This window comes from Halichoeres trimaculatus, unplaced genomic scaffold (genome assembly GCF_033239565.1).
Source record: "Halichoeres trimaculatus isolate MK-OKI-2021-1 unplaced genomic scaffold, fHalTri1.1 fHalTri1_scaffold_1, whole genome shotgun sequence".
Taxonomy (NCBI): Eukaryota; Metazoa; Chordata; class Actinopteri; order Labriformes; family Labridae; genus Halichoeres; species Halichoeres trimaculatus.
In genome coordinates, this window is record NW_027437179.1 from 32706978 (window position 1) to 32726131 (window position 19154).

At 39.4% G+C, this 19154-nt stretch overlaps 1 long non-coding RNA gene across 2 annotated transcripts in view; it reads left to right on the forward strand.

Moving 5' to 3' along the window:
- Positions 1–13725: 13725 nt before the first annotated feature.
- Positions 13726–19154, forward strand: part of LOC141796411 (uncharacterized) — an 86914-nt gene continuing 81485 nt past the window's right edge. For both annotated transcript variants that reach the window (XR_012598890.1, XR_012598891.1), the window contains exons 1-2: positions 13726–13787; positions 15958–16044. This is a non-coding gene — a long non-coding RNA (uncharacterized LOC141796411). The remainder of the gene's footprint in view (positions 13788–15957; positions 16045–19154) is intronic.

Here is a 19154-nt window from a genome sequence, read left to right on the forward strand (position 1 = left end):
AATCATTAGGTGAGGCCCTGGCAGTGGCATCGGCCTCTCTCAGGAGTTGTTTATCTGCGCATGCTGCAGCCGACAGCTGTAAATAAATGAAGAAGGAGTAACTCCTGAGGGAGTGCGGGGACGCTTACGCTGGGATTTGCTGACTAGCTCTGTCATGGGGGACTTAGTTCTGCCTTTTTTTTCTCTTTCACCCACACAACTTTTGTCCTTTTTTGTCCACTTTACATTTAAACATTCATCATGCCACAACTTCCTCTTACATTAATTCTCGTCGTGGTAATAGAGTTTTCCCTGATTAATCTTCACCTATTTTATACCACAGCCAGTACAGCAGCAGCACTCTACTTATTTAATTTGAGAAATGATCTGAAAGAAAAACTCTGGATAATAAATGTTTTCTCCTCTGGGACACTGTTTGGTACAGAAAACATCCATCTTTGTGGAAATGCAAACTCCCTACCTACTGATCTAGTTACATGTGTATGTGTGTGTGTATGTTTTCAAATTACAGCCCTGCACTGCAAGCTTGGAAAACATAGACATTTAGAAAATATGTTGCATTTTTCTATTTTTGCACTGCATTTATGGAGTGATATATGTGGCACTGATGTCACACTTTGCATGTGTCAGTCTCACCATCACCTGTCAAATGCATATCCGTTTGGCAGTTTATTTAAGCCACTTCTGGTCATACTCTCCACTCTCCATCACTGCCCTCAGATTTTCAGCCCCAACACTCTGCAAAAATTAAGAGAGTGTTTTTGTCATATTTCTGGTATCAAGAAAAAAAATGTCTTATTAAACCTAATATATGCCACTTCAGCCTGACAAGTTTGGACAAATGTCTTATTTTAAGGTATTACAGGCCAAAAAAACAAGGCTTGAATTGCTTATAACTGGTAAAAAATAAATAAATCAAAAAACTGCCAGCGGAGTGAGAAGAAAATGCTTGGAGAGTTTCCAAGACAATCTCATTTCAAGAAAACCAACTTATTATTTAAAAAAAAATGTGAAAGTTAATATCTCTCATCTTATTGGCTTTTTTTCACTCATTAACAAGTCAGAGCTTATTTTTGGTCTGTTATAGCTTGAAATGAGGAATTTGTCTGGATTTGTCATGTGAATATTAAGTCTAACAAGACAAAGTTTGGAGCTCTAGCAGTGCACCTCCTGTATGCACTAACCAGGAGGTTTAAGATACCATCACAATATTTCTTACTATATACATGTTCAGATAAAAATCAGAGAAGTGATGAGGTTGAAACTTGGACTCCAAACAAAAACAATGTCCTCCTGCTGCTGCTGCAAACATTCCAAACCATTAAAATGTGGCTGTCTTACTGAATCATGAATATTTGAAATATCTCTCCTCCGTGTTCTCTTTGTTAAGTTAATTAGCATTAGCAGCATGTTGACCCAACTTGTCAGAATATGACTCTGCAAGAAACCCTGTGAAACCCTGTAGAATAATCTCTCAGTGCTGTCCTCTTGCTTGTGATTTGAGTGGCTGCTGACAAGAGTATAAAAGTCTATTTGGATGATGGTCAGTGATGATGGGTGGGTAAAATCAGCATGTTTTCAAAGTTGATTTCACAGATATCAGTGCAGGATCAGGAGAGTATTTCTGTGTTGTGACATTACTTCTTGGCAATAAATCTTATCTTGTTAGAAAGTCTGTTTATTTCATTTTAAATGGTGCCAACTTTGTAATGAAACATGTATTTGTGGGATGAGCAGCAGAGCTGAGTCTGTGGGTTGCACAGATGAAAAATTTGCCAAATCCTCTCTGCAAATGCCAAACAGCTTATTTTGCCATTGTTTGATTTATATGTACAATTAAAGTTAGGGTCTGCAGGAATTTTCATTACTTATTAGTAAACACAACATTTAAAGTTGGCTCCTCCTCCTTGATTCAGTGCCAATGGCAGCGCACACCCGCAGCCTTTCACCGTGACTACATGAACACATTCCCTAGCCCAGCAACCACCAGCAGCAATGTATTTCTGCATGGGAGAGATTAGAGAGCACACGCCAATCACAGGTATTTGACACATACCTGGTTAGCAGAAGCCAACTTGTGTTGCTTTCTGCCCCCTGCTGCTCTCTAAGTGTCTGAAAGCAAGTCAAAGTCAAGGCAAGTTTCACCCTCGTGTTGGAACAAACTTTATTTTTTGGGCGTTTTGTATCACTTTGGTTGTGTATTTCCTCTGTGCTACGTCCACCATCATAGGTGCTCTGAATAGTTTCATCAACTCGCTGATTTCAACAAGCAAAAGCAAGGTCACTTCCGCACTGGGCACTATTCTCCACCCAGAAACTTTCTGAAACAAACTAAACATCAACATCCGGGCATGAGAGGGTTGAGGCAGACACAGACACTGACACACATGTATAGAGGCTCAGAAGTGACGATTGAGTTGAATTATTCCCATCAAAGTTGACATTTAATTTTTTTAGGAAAATCCTGCTGACTCTACCTTCAATGATTGATTGATATCATTCATGTGGACTCAATTACACAGTTTTTCCACTTTTGTACTTAACGATGACTTTACTAACACAACTTCTTTTGTTCAGTTGCATCATCTGTCATGGTACCCATAATGTTCTCCAGGTAGTATGATACAGAATACTCTCCTGGTCTGTTTGTTTTTTTGTTTTGTACTGAGTTGGTGATGATGGGAATTATTTTCTATAATTTTTACATTCTGTATAATGATTTGGCAGTCCAACCCTTTAGAGAGGATGGACGAAGCAAAGTGCCGGTGAAAGGAGATAAATGCTTTAAGAGAGGGAAGCCAGAGGGAACAAATAACTGCACGTTGGAGGATTTATGGTGTTATGAGTTGAGTTATTCTCAGTAATTTCATATGAATAGTGTTTTGTCCACATTTTGTTGATTTTTGTTTCCTGGTAGAACTAATTACTAAATGTTCTACTGAGTGCATCAACTGAGTTTGCCTCCTACTTAACCCAGCTCTGTCCCATTTATTACACCTAAGTTTCATAACTACTAACATACAGCAGTATTTGTTTGGACCCAAACTTTTCCTGAACCCCAGTGCAACTGTTTGTCCATCAATCATAAAAACAAATTGTCAGCAAGCTTTTTCCTATTTTCCCAAGTCAATGCAAAACTATCCACACACCAAAATGTGGTCAAGTGTTACTTTAATCATCACATTGAGAGTGTGTTTGGATATCACGTGTGTAATGTTCCAGAAGCAAAAGAGGCAAGTGAAAAAAAAGACAAACAATCAAACCTTAAACACTACACTGGGCTGAAGTCAACACTGAAGATATTCTAATTTATGGATAGAGACATCCGAGCTTCATCTGTACCCACACATCCTCCCGCACAATTATTAACAGCATGGAGGAGGAGCTGATGAGGATGTCTCTGCTACGGCAAACAGAAAAGGCCTATTCAGCTCCAGCTCCCACATTACAGTTAAGCTTTGCATTCTCCTAATCCTTATTGTGTACAATTAATGAGTTTCTCTCGTAGTGAGAAACATGCAAATGGAGATTTCTGGTTTGGAGACTGCAATTATGGAAGAAGCTAAGGGATATGAGACCCTAATTATGTGCTATCATTATTGCCATGGCTACTGCTACAGTTGACTTGGTATGCAGGGCTGGAGATAGAAATGTAAAATATTATGAAAACCAGAGGCTGCATGTGATACAATTACTCAATTATTAAAAAAAGGGTCACAACGAGCAAATAGTATCAGAAGAATAATATAAAGAGTTTTTGTTTATATGATGGTAAATAATAAATCATTGCTTGCCAATGCTTTTTCATGCTATGTAATCGGGTGTGCTAGAAACAGCAGCGTAAATGCCATAAGAGCAGCGCTCCTTTGGATACTCTGTGTTCAGTTTTGTTCAGAGGGCACAGGAAGCCCACAAGGTGAAGGTTAGTCAGAAAAAAAATGGTTGAATCAAGCAAAACAAGTGCACTGACAGAACTGATTTGGTGTCAAATTGCTTAGCACATTGCAACTCTGCACAAAACACAATGTCCCATTGTCATGGAAATTTAGCACTATTGCATTCACCTTTCAAAACACAAACAAAACCCACGAGCACAAGCCTCCCATTGTAGACACAGACTCAGATGTGTTCCTAAGCGCTCCACATTAACAAATTCACTTTTGTCAGCTCGAGCATTGAATTTAATCTGCTTTGATTTTTGCAGCAGACTGAACAAGCGAACCCTATTGTGAGTGCCATCATCTCAAAAGAGCTTAGTGGGCAGAACTGCTTTTTGACTGAGGATGAAACACAGCCTAACAGACAGAATCGATGCACCACTTCCAAACTGGCATGGCCTGCGTTTGCATTCCCTCTGTATCTCTGCGTTCCTGTATCCAATATGAAGATAGTATAGCGGCCCCACCACAGCCCCTCCTTTAGTTGTTCAGGCTTACATCAAGTCAAATCATGCGCAGAAACGCTGCTCAGATGTATGATTTCAGGAGCAGTGCGGCCGACTCGGCATGCACTTTTAACTTCAATGTCATCCACCAGTAGATTTCCCTCAGGGCTTAACTGATTTGTAAATGCCGCAGTTCTCCCCTTTTGTGCTGCTTACAATGTGCCTTTGAAAAATAGAGTATAAGAATAATAAGTTCTATTCCCTTTTATCCTGCATTGTGCCACTCAGTGCACCTGGGGAAGTGTCGCACTTGCATGATAAGGGGAATATTGAAAGAGAAGCTGACTGAATTCAATATTTCAGTATTTTTCTCCCCCCATACTATTCAGTGGTGCAGACTTATTGGGCCCTCTTGCCTGACACTTTTTAGTCACACATAGTTTAAATTGTGGTAAGGACCAGAATCTATTCTTCCTGGGGATTGCACAGGTAACAGGGGACAATAGAAAATGTGCATTTAGATTGTTCCTCACCCAACACAAATGTTACATTCATCATGCACTGCATCTGTAGAGAAAGTAATAAAACAATGTAAGTGGTATAAACCTTTCTGTGTTATAAATGCATCCCTTTATTCATGTTACATTGTTAGGAATTGGTTAAATTACTCTGCAAGTTACTTTAATGTTTAAAGGACACAGTTTTAGATTTTTGTAATATAAAACTTTCCCGAGCAGTCTGCCAGGAGGTTAATTCCCATAATGAATAAGTAAACATTCATTCATTAACTATTTAACCACTTTTATATTGATCTTGCTCAATAATTAATCTGACTAAGTCTCAAGTGGATGTGAACAGCATAACATATTAATCACAGGCACTATCCTCATCCCATAGGCCTGCTACAGCCACAGGATGTGATATGAGAGGGCGGGGCTTGTAGGTGCTTGGTGACACATGTGAGGACTTCTTAGGCCCACTGTTTGTTGGATACAAGAGGGTCACATCGATCACATCAGAATGGAAGAGCATCACCTCTAACACCTTCCCCATGTAATCAGCACGTCCTTTGAAATGTACCCCTGCTCCACAAGATTTCCTGCCTACTATCTGGCTCACACACCCTCAGTCAGCGTTGCCAGCGCATACAGAGCACAGCGCACGTTTGTAGGGTAGCTCTTTTCCCTGAGAGGCCTGTGGTGAGCTAAGCCGAGTCACACAGCCAGAGCCAAAGGATTCTGGGTAGTTGAAAGCAGCTTTTCCGTCACAGTATACCTTCAAAGACCAGGAAGCCATCCAACACACAGGGACACTGGATCAAAGGCCCAGAGAGCTCCAGCTAATTAGTGGGTGGGGAGCCTGTAAATGTACCGCAAACTATTGTCTGCAACTGTCACATTAGTGATAGCGAAAGGTTGAGCAAAAGAGGAAATAAGAGGATGTGGCAGGCGGAGGGTGAGAAAAGGAGAAAAAGAAGGGAGAGGACAAGATGAGAGAGGGGACAAGCAGTCCCATTGTGTGAAAGTAAATGTTATGTGTGTGCGGCACTTTGTCCTAAAGTGAATGGCATGCGTAGGTGTGTACTAATGTAAGCCGAGGATGCAAAGTCACAGCCCACTTCCTGTTTGGTAACAGTCTCCCACAAGACGCTGATGACCTCCCTCTGGATGTCTCTCGACAGCCAGCACACCTGTTCCAATAACACTGACTTGATAGAGCTGGACTTGCATAAAGAAACTGATATACATTCACATGTTTGAATTCCCTCTGCTTGTTTCAGCGACCCCAGTGGTTTTAAACGTGAGCATTTTTCTCATACCTTTGCAAAGACTCAACAAAACCATAACTCCTAAGGTACCTTTCTTCTCTACAAACTTCCAACTGAAATTGAAATGTCTGGGGTTGTATGAAGTACTTATAAAGGAATAAAAGCAGTACAAATAGCAAAAATAAAACTCTGCACAGTTTGAAGACCCGGTCCAAATTATTGTGGGGAAGCTTTGGCTTGTACCCATGTTCAAGGATTATGAAAGATATTTCCTTCAACACGTAAAAATAACTCCAACAAATAAAAAATGTAGGGATGGAAGCAACTACTTGAGAAAGAAATGCCAATTGTGGCTAAAGTTAGACAATACTCAAATAAGCAAACAGATTTGCAGATGTGTAAACTGATTTACAAATGTGTAAAATATCTACAAATGTGTGTGAAAATCCACAAATGTGTCGACTGATCTAATAATGCATACATAGTATTAAATGACTGAAAAGTCTAAGTGTTTCTTTTTTTTTTTTTTTTTTTACAAGACCTGAAAATAAAAACAAATTGTCAGTTAAAACTGAGGTGGGCCTCCCACTTTGCTGCCTGTGTACATGTGATTTTTGAGACTGTCCTGACGTGCAAATGACCTACAAATATGCAGAAAAAAAGACTCTTTTTTTGCCCTGAACTGAGGCTTGCAGGCTTGCAGGCTGCCAGGTATGGATTACTGTGGCGCCTTGCAGTCCTGCTAGTGTGATGCTGCAAAAGTGGAAGGACTGTTCATCATCTGGTGTAAGTAAAATGCTCAACTTTTTAAATCTGGTTTAACATTCCCTATTTCTGGGGGGGAGAGACTTAATGTCTACCTGCAATAATCTAAAACAGTCAAAGAGGATGTGTAGTGCATAGTGACAGAGGCACAGGGCTCCAATAATAGCACCATACCTGGCAGCCTGCGCCTGTAAGCCTGAGCTCAGGGCAAACTAACCCTCCTCTCACAGACAATTTTTTTCTATGCATTTGCGGATCACTTGCACTTCAGGACAGTCTCAAAAATCACATGTACACAGACAGCTAATTGGGAGGCCTGTCTCAGTTGTAACTTTAGACATAACAGACTTTGCAACCGTATTTGTTTTCTCCTCTAGCTAACAAACCGCTGATGTACTCCATATGATTATCACTGTGCAGTAAACTCTACAGAAGTTAGTTAAATGCTGTGACTGCTTGATGAGCAGATGTGTTACAAACTTCTCTTTGAGTTTACTCTGCAGAAAGATCAATCCTCTCTCAGCCCAATCAGGGAGAAGAATGCGCCACAAATGAGCACAGGAGCGCACCTTTCACTGGTCTGCCTTTGAAAGCACTGAACCAAAAACAAGGGACCAGCCAGGCATGCAGCTGGAGGAGCACACACACACACACACACACACACACACACACACACACACACACACACACACACACACACACACACACACACACACACACACACACACACACACACACACAGACACACCAACAAACTCACGCTTTCATCCAAAGTAAATTCTATTCCTGTATTCAGTGTGCTGGGTAATCTAAAAGGATTTAGATATGAGCTCTTCTGAAAGACGGTGGACGTATGGTAGCTTTGACCTGTATCACATCACCGGTCGGTTAGCTTATTCCCCTTTAAAGCCTATCTTACACCATAACTTGAAGACAGAAGTGCCTCTTTTCTGAATGGTAGACTGCTATGGTTGAGTAAGCTGAGCCTTTAGGTACATCCTGCATCACTGTAAATTTTGCTCTTAATGTGGCTTTGATGTGCAAAATAAACTGTGCTGTATTAAACAAGACTTGGCAGTTGTAAAAGAGAGTATAAACATTTTAGGAAATGTTAACTGCAATGAGGTTGATGTAAAATTTGCAGTTTCTTACTGGCAGTGAGGTGCCAGGAGGAACTGCAGATATTTATTACTAGAGACTATAAGATCACAAAAAATCAGCCACAGTGTTTACTTAGGTATCACAAAAAGGAGGGTCACATTCTCACCTGTTCGTTTTCTTTTACAACCAGTAGACTACATCCACAGTCTATGCTCTCTGAGCTTTGGGGCTTGTATATTGAAACCCCACCCCCGGTGGCTTTTAATCTAGCTCTCTAACCCTTCTTTCCAAAAAAAAAAAAAAAAAACAGCAGCACTGAGCCAGATGGTTCTCTCACTTCAGGGGCACTGCATCAAATGGAGCCAGAGCTTAAGTATAAGGAAAGGCCATAGACAGATGTTTCCACCCTGACACTCTTGTACAAAGCTGATGCAGCAGTGCTCCTTATAAGGTGTCCTCTGAGGACTGTGATACACCACCTGACACACCTGCTGACTGGCATCATGTAGCCGAAAGGGAAGTCTGTAGGTCTCAAGGCCTTTGTGACTATACACTGAAGTATGAAGCGAGCAAAGACTTAAGTCCCTGAAGTAAATCCAGAGTTCAACTGTCAAATGTCTAATTTTTCATCAACTAGGAAGTGACGTCACAGTATCCAAGTCCAGTATCGATTGTGCAATCTGTGTGCAACCCAGAGCACACAAAAGACAAATTACATAAAGGCAGGAGTCAAAGAGAAAAATGCCGTCAGTGCACATGTGAGGGGTCACCTTCTCACAGTCTCTCTCATGCTCACTTTCACAGTGGGACTGACAGTTTGTTCTAATTTCCCTCAGCAGACTGGTGGTTTCCCTCCAGACGCCTGGGGTACGAGCAGACTGGCAGTGCAGCGGTGAGCGTTTGTCAGCACAGATTGACTTTTTTGCCCCATGAGGTGTCGGTATGCTGCACCTGACAGGCCGCTGGCTCTGCGCAGTTTGCCTGCCTTGTTAAGTCTGACGCTGACAAGAAGCGACTGGGTGAGAACTGACACACAGAGGAAAATCGGCGGCTAGAGCAAATATTTGATGATGTGATTTTCGCTGGATTGGAGATGGGAGCCGATGTTGACATTTGTGTAACATCTGCACAGTCTGGTCCTCAGAGTCTGTCTCTCTCTCTCTAGATATATGTTTGTATATCTCTCTCCTCTCAGCCTCTCCTCCTTGCTTGGTGTTTGAACTGTGACAATGAGCAAAATGTCATTTCTTTTTGTCTGTCAGGGTGAAGGATGCACTTCTGTATGAAGCACTTTACAACACAGTGAAGGTCAGATGTTGTATCAGTTTAAAAGACTTCCCCAATAAGAGACAGAAAAATATTTCATAGAATAATGATAGAAATAAATGACAAAAGGAAAAGAAGACAGAAATGAATTATGGAAAATTTAAAAAAACAACCAAAGTAAAATGGATAAAGGGAGGGAAAAGTGTGTGGAAAAGAGAGACTGGGCAAAATATAAATAGAGATAGACTGACAGTAAAGGGGTAAGTGATAAAGGGATAAATAAACTAAAAACAAAAAGAAATAAAAGGAAAGGAGGGAATAAAAAAAAGATATGGAAAAGGGAAAAAGGGGTTAAAATTACGATACAAAAAATGATGAGTCTGTTCATCAAAAAGTGAGAAAAAGTGAGAATATGGGAGAAGACAAAAAAACATGAGAAGGTTTGAGAAAAGTAGTTACAAGAATAAAAAGGAAAAACAGAAAACAAGAGATTCTAATAAAAAATAAAGGTAGATATAACAAACAAAGGAGTAGAAAAAGGCAGAAAAAAGACCAAATAAAAAAAGAATAAGATAAAACAATGAACATGTGATAATAGAAAGAGATTGAGCCGAAATGGAAAACAAGAAGAAAGAAAAAAATAAAAGAAAAAAAGAATGCAAAAAGGAAAGAATACAAGAAAGCCAGAATCTAGGAAAAGATTAAATAGAAAAGGTAAATTGGGAAAAGGGAAGATTAAAAAAATTATAAGAAAGGAAAAAGACAACAGAAGGAAATGGAAAAAACTCAGCACTGAAAGAAAGAAAGAAAGAAAGAAAGAAAGAAAGAAAGAAAGAAAGAAAGAAAGAAAGAAAGAAAGAATATAATATGGGGAAAAGATGATGTAAAAAGGTAAAAGATAAACAAAATGAAAGGGAGAGGTGGAAAAACTCAAAATAAAAGATAATGAAAGAACTCAACTGAGAATGTGGCAAGAACTGTTTTTAAAATACAAGAAACAATAAAAAGGAAAGATGAAATAGAAAAGATAATATGGCCAAAAAGGACACAAAAGTAGCTTAAAGAAAGGACAAGGATATATGGGAAGGGAAGTCAAAAATTAGAGAGAAGGGAAGGAAAGAAGTAAGGAAGGAGAACCAACCTGGTTTTGGATTATCAGACTTCAGGTGATGAAAGCAGAAGAAGTGTTGGGTAAGTATCAGGTACATGTTATTCTGCCGTATCTTTTAAACATGATGCTGCTGGCTGTCTCTGCTTGGCTCTTGATGCCACCTCATGCAGGTCTGGATCACACAAAATGAGCCAGTGAGCCAGAATGGTATCTAATGTCTTTCATGTTTTGATAAAATACAAGACAGGAGTAAAACTTCCCATGATGCATTGCAATGCTGCATCACCTGCAAAGTAACATCAAGCTGCCAACAAGGAACACATGATGGGATATATTATTTACCCTATCATTAAGAAAACTTCAACAAACACAGACTTTGAACCAAAGGAGACTACCTATCTCTGTGCTAGAGATATGGGGTACCAAAGAGGGGAAACAGCAAAGTCTGAAACCATCCAGATGTTTGAATAGAAAAGCAAAAAGATGAATGGAATACTAAATCGCTCCCTGTAGTCCGAAGCACAACCAGAGACGAAAAGGGCAATGAAAGGAGAAACATCAAAACAGACTATTGTAGTTTTTCTTTTACTCAGAGTCTGGGGGTTCCAGTGGAGCCACCAGAATGCAGTAATGACTTTAATGAAGAGGACTTATTCTTAATTGAGATTAGATTTCTGCTTTATCTCACTGCCACATCAAGATCCTTTAGTTCCAGTCTGAATGGCGTCTCCTTGTGGCCCATTACGTGGTAGATCGACCATGGTAATTTAACTGCATGCCATCAGTTAGCTGGTGTAATTGTCACAGACTACAGTGCACAGCCCCTGTGGTATTAACAAGTGTCACTGGGCTGATCATTTTTCTTACAGTTGGATTTAATGACCTTAGCCATAGAGTGTATGTATGTGAGTATGTGTGCATGACACTGGGTTCAAGCTTTCCTCTTCCTTACTACTGTGGCACATGTGATAGTGAAAGAGATAGGCTTTTGTTAATTGGGGAAGAACGGTGCAGTGACAGAGTTCTCCTACACAGGAATACATGAATATACATCACACAAGGGACATTAACCTGTTGAAACTTTAAGATCAAAGTATCTCAAGCAGAACTCTGAAAAATGAAGCTTGGGTCTGAAAATAAAATCAATAAATGAATAACAAAAAATATGAATTGCAGTGTCTCAGGTGACCACATGAGGCTGCAAAAGCTAAGGAGTAAACTAGAGCCCATATTAACATGAGTACATTCTATTAAAGTCAAGAATTAAGCAAAATGATGGGTCATTATTGGGATGCATGATCTTGGTGACAGCTGGGTGTATTGTAGCTGTTTGCAAAGCTGCCCTGCTGATGACACAACTTAAGATATTTTTCCAGTTAAGTTGAAAGTTAGTTAAAGTCAGCATTTCAAACAATGTAAATCCCACCACTAGACCTCCCAAACCTCATCTGTTAGTCCCAAAGGGTAACATCTGGTTCAGAAAAATGAAGCCTATGCGAAAGTGTCATTGAAAGTCTGCTTGAGCCGACTGCAGAAAGAGCAGAAACCACATCCACAACAAACCAAAGCAAAACAGTCTTTTACAACATTAAGAACATGGTTACAGCCTGGTTTACATTTACATTTTCCCTGTTAAACATACACAAGACTTATTTTTGCTTACAATGGTGCCCCCTGAAATTAGCAGCAGAGCCATACATGATGTTCTTCTATGGGAGGATTTTGCTCTGAGGGAGCTGGTGTCTTTATAAGTTGACTGAAGGCATGTGACCCTGGATATGTTGACTGATGGTTGTGATTGTTGCATGCTGTACATTGCTAACTGCTTCTTATGATCTTGGCAAGGAGAATCTCACAAAACAGAGTATATTCACAAGGAATAAAGATGAAGAAAGAAGAAAATGAAGGAGAATCTGCGCTTGCATCTGACGGAGGTCATCGCTTTCACATGTTAAGTAAATGTTTCATAAAGGCTGTGAAATGAAAGTACATGCATCACACAGCACAATGGAGCAACCTTTTGAGCATGCTCCAGCCTCATGGCCCAGGTGTCACGTGTTAAACTATGTGACCCATGCTGTTTAGTAGATTGTATGTTTGTCTGGCGGCTTGAGCATACCCCACCTCCCCTTCAGCACAGCAGGCTCACAGAAAGTGCCTTTTACTGCAATTACATGGGTTTCTACACATCAATTAGCAATCCAATTAAGTCTTGATGTGATGAATAGCAGTGAATGGGGGTGGAGGAGCTACTGATCTCGCTAATAATGATCTCGCCGATTACGCTGATCACTCAGTGGCTACGAAGACAGACACGCCAAGGTCATCAATTAACATGGAGGGAAGCTGATACAGTTTTGTCATATGTAGAATAATAGCTGTGCCAAAGTTATAGATGGTTTGTCTTCTTACACAATAAGCAGATAAATGCATATTTCATATACTGTACACACACAGAGCAAAAGCCAACTGCAGCTTATAACTGGAAAGTCTTTAAGAGGGAACAACTTACCCAGAACAGATTAATGAGTGGTACGTTTCTAGACAGGCTTTTATTTGATCAAATTAAAATTAATGTACTAAAGCTCTATTTCAGCTTATTAGCCCAACTATGTCCTGAAGTTAATTTGTCATTCACTTGGCACTCCTTTTTGCTTAGATTGTGCGTCATTTGATTTGTTTTTGGCTCATTTTACACAGCTGTTTGTTTAGCTGGTCTCACGGGCAATTAGCTCAATGCATGGCTCAGAATTTTCATGGTACCTCATGCTACAACACAACACGTTTATCCAGACAAAGTGCACTCAAATCCATCTGAAAATTCATTGTTTACCTGTGAGGACGTCTTGCTTAAACTTCAAGGGAGGTGGTAGAGAGGCGGACTTGGCAGACGTCTTGTTTTTTTCTCAGAGGTGAGTGTGCACTCCAGGTAACCTCTTGTTTAGCAGCTGCATTAAATAAAACTTAAAATGAAATTACTTGAAACAAATAAACCATCATATTAACTTGTGAACTAATTATTAGCCAGACAAAACCCCTCAGTCTCCTCAGGGCATTCAATTACACCTCAACTTCTGCAGCCACTCCCATTGACCCCAAGAAGTTAATGAGAAAAAGCACGTCATAAACAAACACATGCAGTAAAACTCAAGCCCCTTTACAAGCCAAACACTTCACTGAAAACTCTCTTCTGGATGATTTGAATACAATTATGACTCAAAAATGTATTTGACAAACAAAAAGAAACACTTCACAGAAACTAGAACCCCTTCCACTTGGTTTGACCCAATAAAGTCAGGTGTGACATCATCAACTTTTTTTGAAATTCCAGGAAGTGTTAGCCTGACACACCTGACACACTACTGATTATCTGCACAGAAGATCTAACAAAGGTACATTTTAACAGAATGATGATGAGTTATTTTGTACAAAACTGTAACTTGATACAGCTCACCATTATACTGCACTGGTTGTTAGCTGCTGGTGTTAGTGTGAGCTTTGGTGCGATCTGTAAGCGTTTTTTTTTTTTTTTTTTTTTTTTTAACAAACACACATGGTTTGGTTTTGTTTAACAGCAGAGATGTAGGATAAAACGTCACGAAGCTTGGGGTGTGTCCTTCTTGTGTTGATCATGATTTGAGACTTTGAAGCTTAACCAGACAAGACAGCGACATTTAGTGGCTTTTAAAAGTTGTTGCAGTAGCTAGTTCTGAAAACTGTCAACCATCCACTTTAAATCAATAGTCCTCACAGCCTATTTAAGCTTCTTCTTTTTATTCAGTTATTTATTTATTTTTTACATTTGATTGACTTTAAGTGATGAGATGCTGCAAGAGATTGCTGATAGGTCTACAAATGAAATGAACTTGTTACTTCAATCCATTGTTCCTTAGTATGAAGTGTGGATCACATACGTTTTTAACACTTCATATTGAAACGGTGTGGTTCACTCAAGTAATTCAAGGTAGCTTTATTGTCAGTTCTGAGATACATAGGATTGAAATAATGATAATCAAGGGCTCACAGTGTCAGGTAAACATTTAGTATAAATAGTAAACAGAATAAAAAGTAAGAGCACAACTCAGGCTTTGGAGTTTGAGTATTACTGCTAAACTCTACAGATAACTGAAATAACTGAAAGCTGTAAATAGGAATAAATATAAATATTATTATTTTTTTATTCTTAGTCTACTCTCCCACTGTCTCAAAGTCACAAGAATGCGTTTAAGTATCAAAACATGCTACCTTTTGGTTTTACCTGAATTGCTACTCGGTACCACGGACAGAATTCGGTCGGTACCTATAAAAGTACCTAATACAGTACCCATCTCTACATAGAAATGGCTGTTCTTTGACGTGAACTGTTGCACAATGCTAATGTAAACAAACACTGGGTAACAATGTAATGTTAGCACATCAGTTGTCATTACCGCTACATAATTTGAGCAAGATAATCCTTGACTAAAGTGGAGACCATAATAAATGTAGAAAATAATATGGTGTATTCAAAATGAACGTCTGAGGGACAAGTTGTGATCAAGGAATAAATCCTGTTCACCATTGTCTCAACCCAGTGATGGTTTAAATCTAAGTCATCGTTTCCAGTATCATAAAGGATGAAAGGTCAAGTTTAGATAATAAAAAATTGTATTATTCTGAATCATGAAGTTGAATCCTGTTGAACTGCTTCAACCTTCCCCTCTTTAGAGGACTGAGCACCTTGCTAATATTTAAAGGTTCACGCTCACTTGGTTACTCTGGGCCACTGCTTAATTCTATTTGGGTCAGTGACTTTAATGAATTAGATTTCATTCCTCTTTTTGCACTCTCTCTTCCTCCCACTTTGTCAGGCTCTGATTAGATATTTTAAGACCTGAGCAATGAACTCCCAACAAAGTGAGGTTGTGGGGATTAAATTATTCTAAGGGAAGGGCAATGGGGATACCAAAAGTGGTGCTAGGAAGTTAGCAAACAGATCAGGGAGCATCTAGACTGCTGTGCAAGAAAAGAAGAAAATCCACCACATTTGAGATGTTAAATTTCTCAAAATAGAAAGTGACAGAAGGAAGTGTTAGAAAACAGCACACTTTTCATATCTGTTCAGTTAAAAGTGCAATAGGGTTCACTAAAAAAAAGGCATTTTCAGTGTTTTTGCAGGATGTTATTGTCACATTATGGTTGAACTTGAAAATCGGATTATTATATAGATAAGTTTAAGAGCTGTTGCATTGAAATCTATTCACATATAGTCACCAAGCCTGCACAAGGTCAGGGAGGCAGAACCCTTCAACATCATGCATGTGCTGTTGCATATTTATGTTCTATACACAATGAATATTTATGTCTGTGTATTATTGTTTGTGCTGCTAAACCCTCAACCCTACCAGCACCTGTGCAGCTTCATAGGAAAAAAAAATCCAGCCTTAAAGGTCTTGACATTAACACTGCTCATGCACTGATCCACAGAAAAGAAGAAATCTTTGCTTCCTTTCTACTACACTGACATTCTGAGGGTGGCTTTTTTTCCAAATGTCCTCAAACTCTTGAACATTTCGATTTCAGAGACCAAGGCCATTTGATGAGTCAACATTTATGACAGCACTGACCTGTTTCCAGCCTCCTCCACATCTACTGTCACACCACTTGTGGGTGAGTGTACCTAAGAAGAACAAACACATAAACAGGGTATGGGAATTAAGACTGATTTGCTTGGTGACCTTTAGCATCAGACACGTCAGCTGCATATATTTGACAATGGATTAAAATACCCACAAAAATAAAAGAAGTATACTGGATAGACTTTCCTAAAGATGTTTAAAGAGCTAAGAAAAATTAACAACGTCTGCAAGACCATCCAGTTAACATTCAAATAGAGAGGGTAAAGCACACATTAAGTATTTAATAAGTGTACTTTGTATTTTGTGCTTATCTAACAGGTAAATCCATCTTTTAATAAACAAAACATTGAATCACAGATCCCATTAGGGAGCATTTAAAGTTTTTCTTCCTCATTAACCAACAAAGTACAGCAGCTTAAGCAGCCTAATTAGCATAACTACGGCAGTTAACACTGACTGCATTACACAGCTAGACAATAAGGAGATCTTAACATTGCTTATCAACATCAGTCCCTGAAGGGGATGCTTATGAGGAAGGTGGGTTCTGTTTACTTCAGGAGAAGTTAAAGTGGTGATTCCACCGTCGCAGGTTATAGATCTTTTTCAATTAGATGAGGTAGATCTAAGGAGTGATGGCATCAAAAAGAAATTTGTGAATCTACTTACACAACTTAATTTAAAAACCATGACTCATCTTAGTTTTATTCTGTATTTTCTTCCTTTACTTTGTTCTTTTCTTCTAAGTTTGCTTATTTGTCCATTTACTTTTCTCTTTTTTGTCCTTTCCTCTATCTTCTTAGTTCTTCTTACTCTACTTGTTCCCGTTTCTTGTTATTTCTCATCTATATTTTCTTCTTCCATTTAGTTTCCTTTATTCTGTACTCTCCTTTCCTTCTTTCCTCTCCTAGTCTATTTATTTTCCTTCTCTTTGTCCTCGTATTTTTCTTTTATTTTCCCTTCCCCATCACCCCCTTGTTTGTTTTGTTTTTGTCATCTATCTTTTGCTTTTACTTTTCCATCTTCTCTTTATTTTTCTTTCCCCTTCTACTCCCCATGCGCCGTCTTCTTTTCGTCTTTGTTTTCATTTCTGCTCTTTCTTTTTGCTGGTTTTATCTTCTCTTCCTCCTCCCCTCGTTCTCTTTTATTATCTTCTCATCTTCATTTTCTTTTCTGTCCCCACCCTCTCCCCTTCCCCCTCCTTTTCTTTTCTCTCTTTCTTTGCCCTTTTTCCGCCCTCTTCCCTTACTTTTCCTTCCTTCCTTACTCTCCCCTTTTTCCTTCTTTTCCTTGCTTTTTCATCTCTTTCTTTACCCCCCCTCGACCTTCCTCTCATTTTTCTTTTTCTTGCCCTCTGTTCCTCTTGCCCCTTCTTCCTACAATCAACCTGCTTTTTCATCCTTTCCTCTTCCTCATCTGTTTTTCTTCCTCCTTTTCTCCCTCCTTTACCTCTTCCCCCTTCATCTCTCCTCCATGCCTTTCGTCTTCTTTTCCCAGCTCACTGTCTCCTAACTTGAGTTTAAACTTAGATTTGGCTTGATGCCCGTTTCTGTCCAGTCATTTTAAGTGACGGTAAATCGAGGGGAAGCATAAGAGGCTCTGATACAGATGGCAGCAGCACTTAAAGACACTGAGGGACATCTGATCGTCAGCTTTGGGCCCAAGTTGTGTTTGCTAATGGCTCCATTTACAGTGACTCAGAAAAATACTGTTGGTATGCAATGCACGGATACCTGATCTGCATCTGATCTATGCCTCTGTGAAAAATAAACTGGTGCACAATATCAAAATCATTAAAAAAGGATTATAAGGAGAACATTGTAATTCATAAAGTAGGAATGAGCGGTATTGAAACATTGCTTTATTCATCAGCTTAATAAATACTCCTGTGAGGATGCTAGATTAGCATAACATTGGAGAGCCTCTATCACTGCGGCTGCCCTTGACCACGGACAGCTTTTTACATGAATACACTGTTATATCTATTTAAACATTTTGCATTCATGCTCTGTAAGCTTTCTGGCATTAGTATTTTTCTCTTGGTGGTGCCTTTCATTCACTGAGGTCAGAAGTTTACACTTTCATTAGGTTCGAAAATGTGCAATTCAGCAGGAATTTCATTACCTCTGTTTCCTTTGATGCAGTAAAAATGTTATATATATCAAAACTCTAAAGAGGTAGCGGCCCCGGTTTAGAGGCGAGCATGCATTGTGCAAGGAAGCCCGGTGGAACACGGGTGGGAAGCAGCTGGGTTGGTGGTATTACATGAAGGTGCACATTGTTTGGTGGGTAGGCCATCCATCAGGGAGACTGCGGCTCCCAAAGGCAGCCTCTTTGAGTGCGCTGCCTGGACCTACTGCTGCATACACACTTGTCCTGCTCTAGTTATGGACTGACATACACGTTCACAGCAGCAATGTATATATTTAGACATAAAAAGAATATATTACCCAGGATGCAGATAGAATTTAAGCTTAGCGCTAAAGTAAAACAATGCACTGACTTTCCTGTAGCTGCTAATTAGATTAAAAAAACGCTAAATATGACAAAAATTTGAGCAATAATGTTTTTGTTTTTTTTATGCAAGGGAGACATAAAACTCTTTATATATAGTTGTTGTCTTGCAGGGAAATCATATTGGGTAAGTGCTGTAACTTTAAGGAAACGGCTAAGTGGCCAAGTTTACACTGTAACTGATTTATTTTTTTTGTAATTTTAACAGTATTTACTTTTTTATCTGCAGTAACTTACTGGGAAAGGGCTGTAGCAGGATTGTAATGGTAATTTGGTAAGGATAGTTTACAGTATGTCAGTGGCATAGTAATGGTATTGCCAATATGTTTACAGTAAATTACTTTCTTCCTGTATTTTCTTGTAAGATTTGCAGCAGCCCGTTTACAGTGTTGAATGAAAACTTCGGAAAAAAACTGAAACTCAGACACAATTTTATTGTAGAAGAAAATGCTGATTTTTCTCTACTGCCAAGAAAAAAAAATGGTGGAGGCTTCAGTCCTCCCTTGTTTGACTATGGTGATCCGCTGTACGGCTACCCCTGCACAATGCTTGTGTCAGCTGAATACCAGTTTCAAAGAGCTTTGAGGTTTGTCATAGGCTGCAGGGGCCTTCCTTGGCCCCTTGCACAGG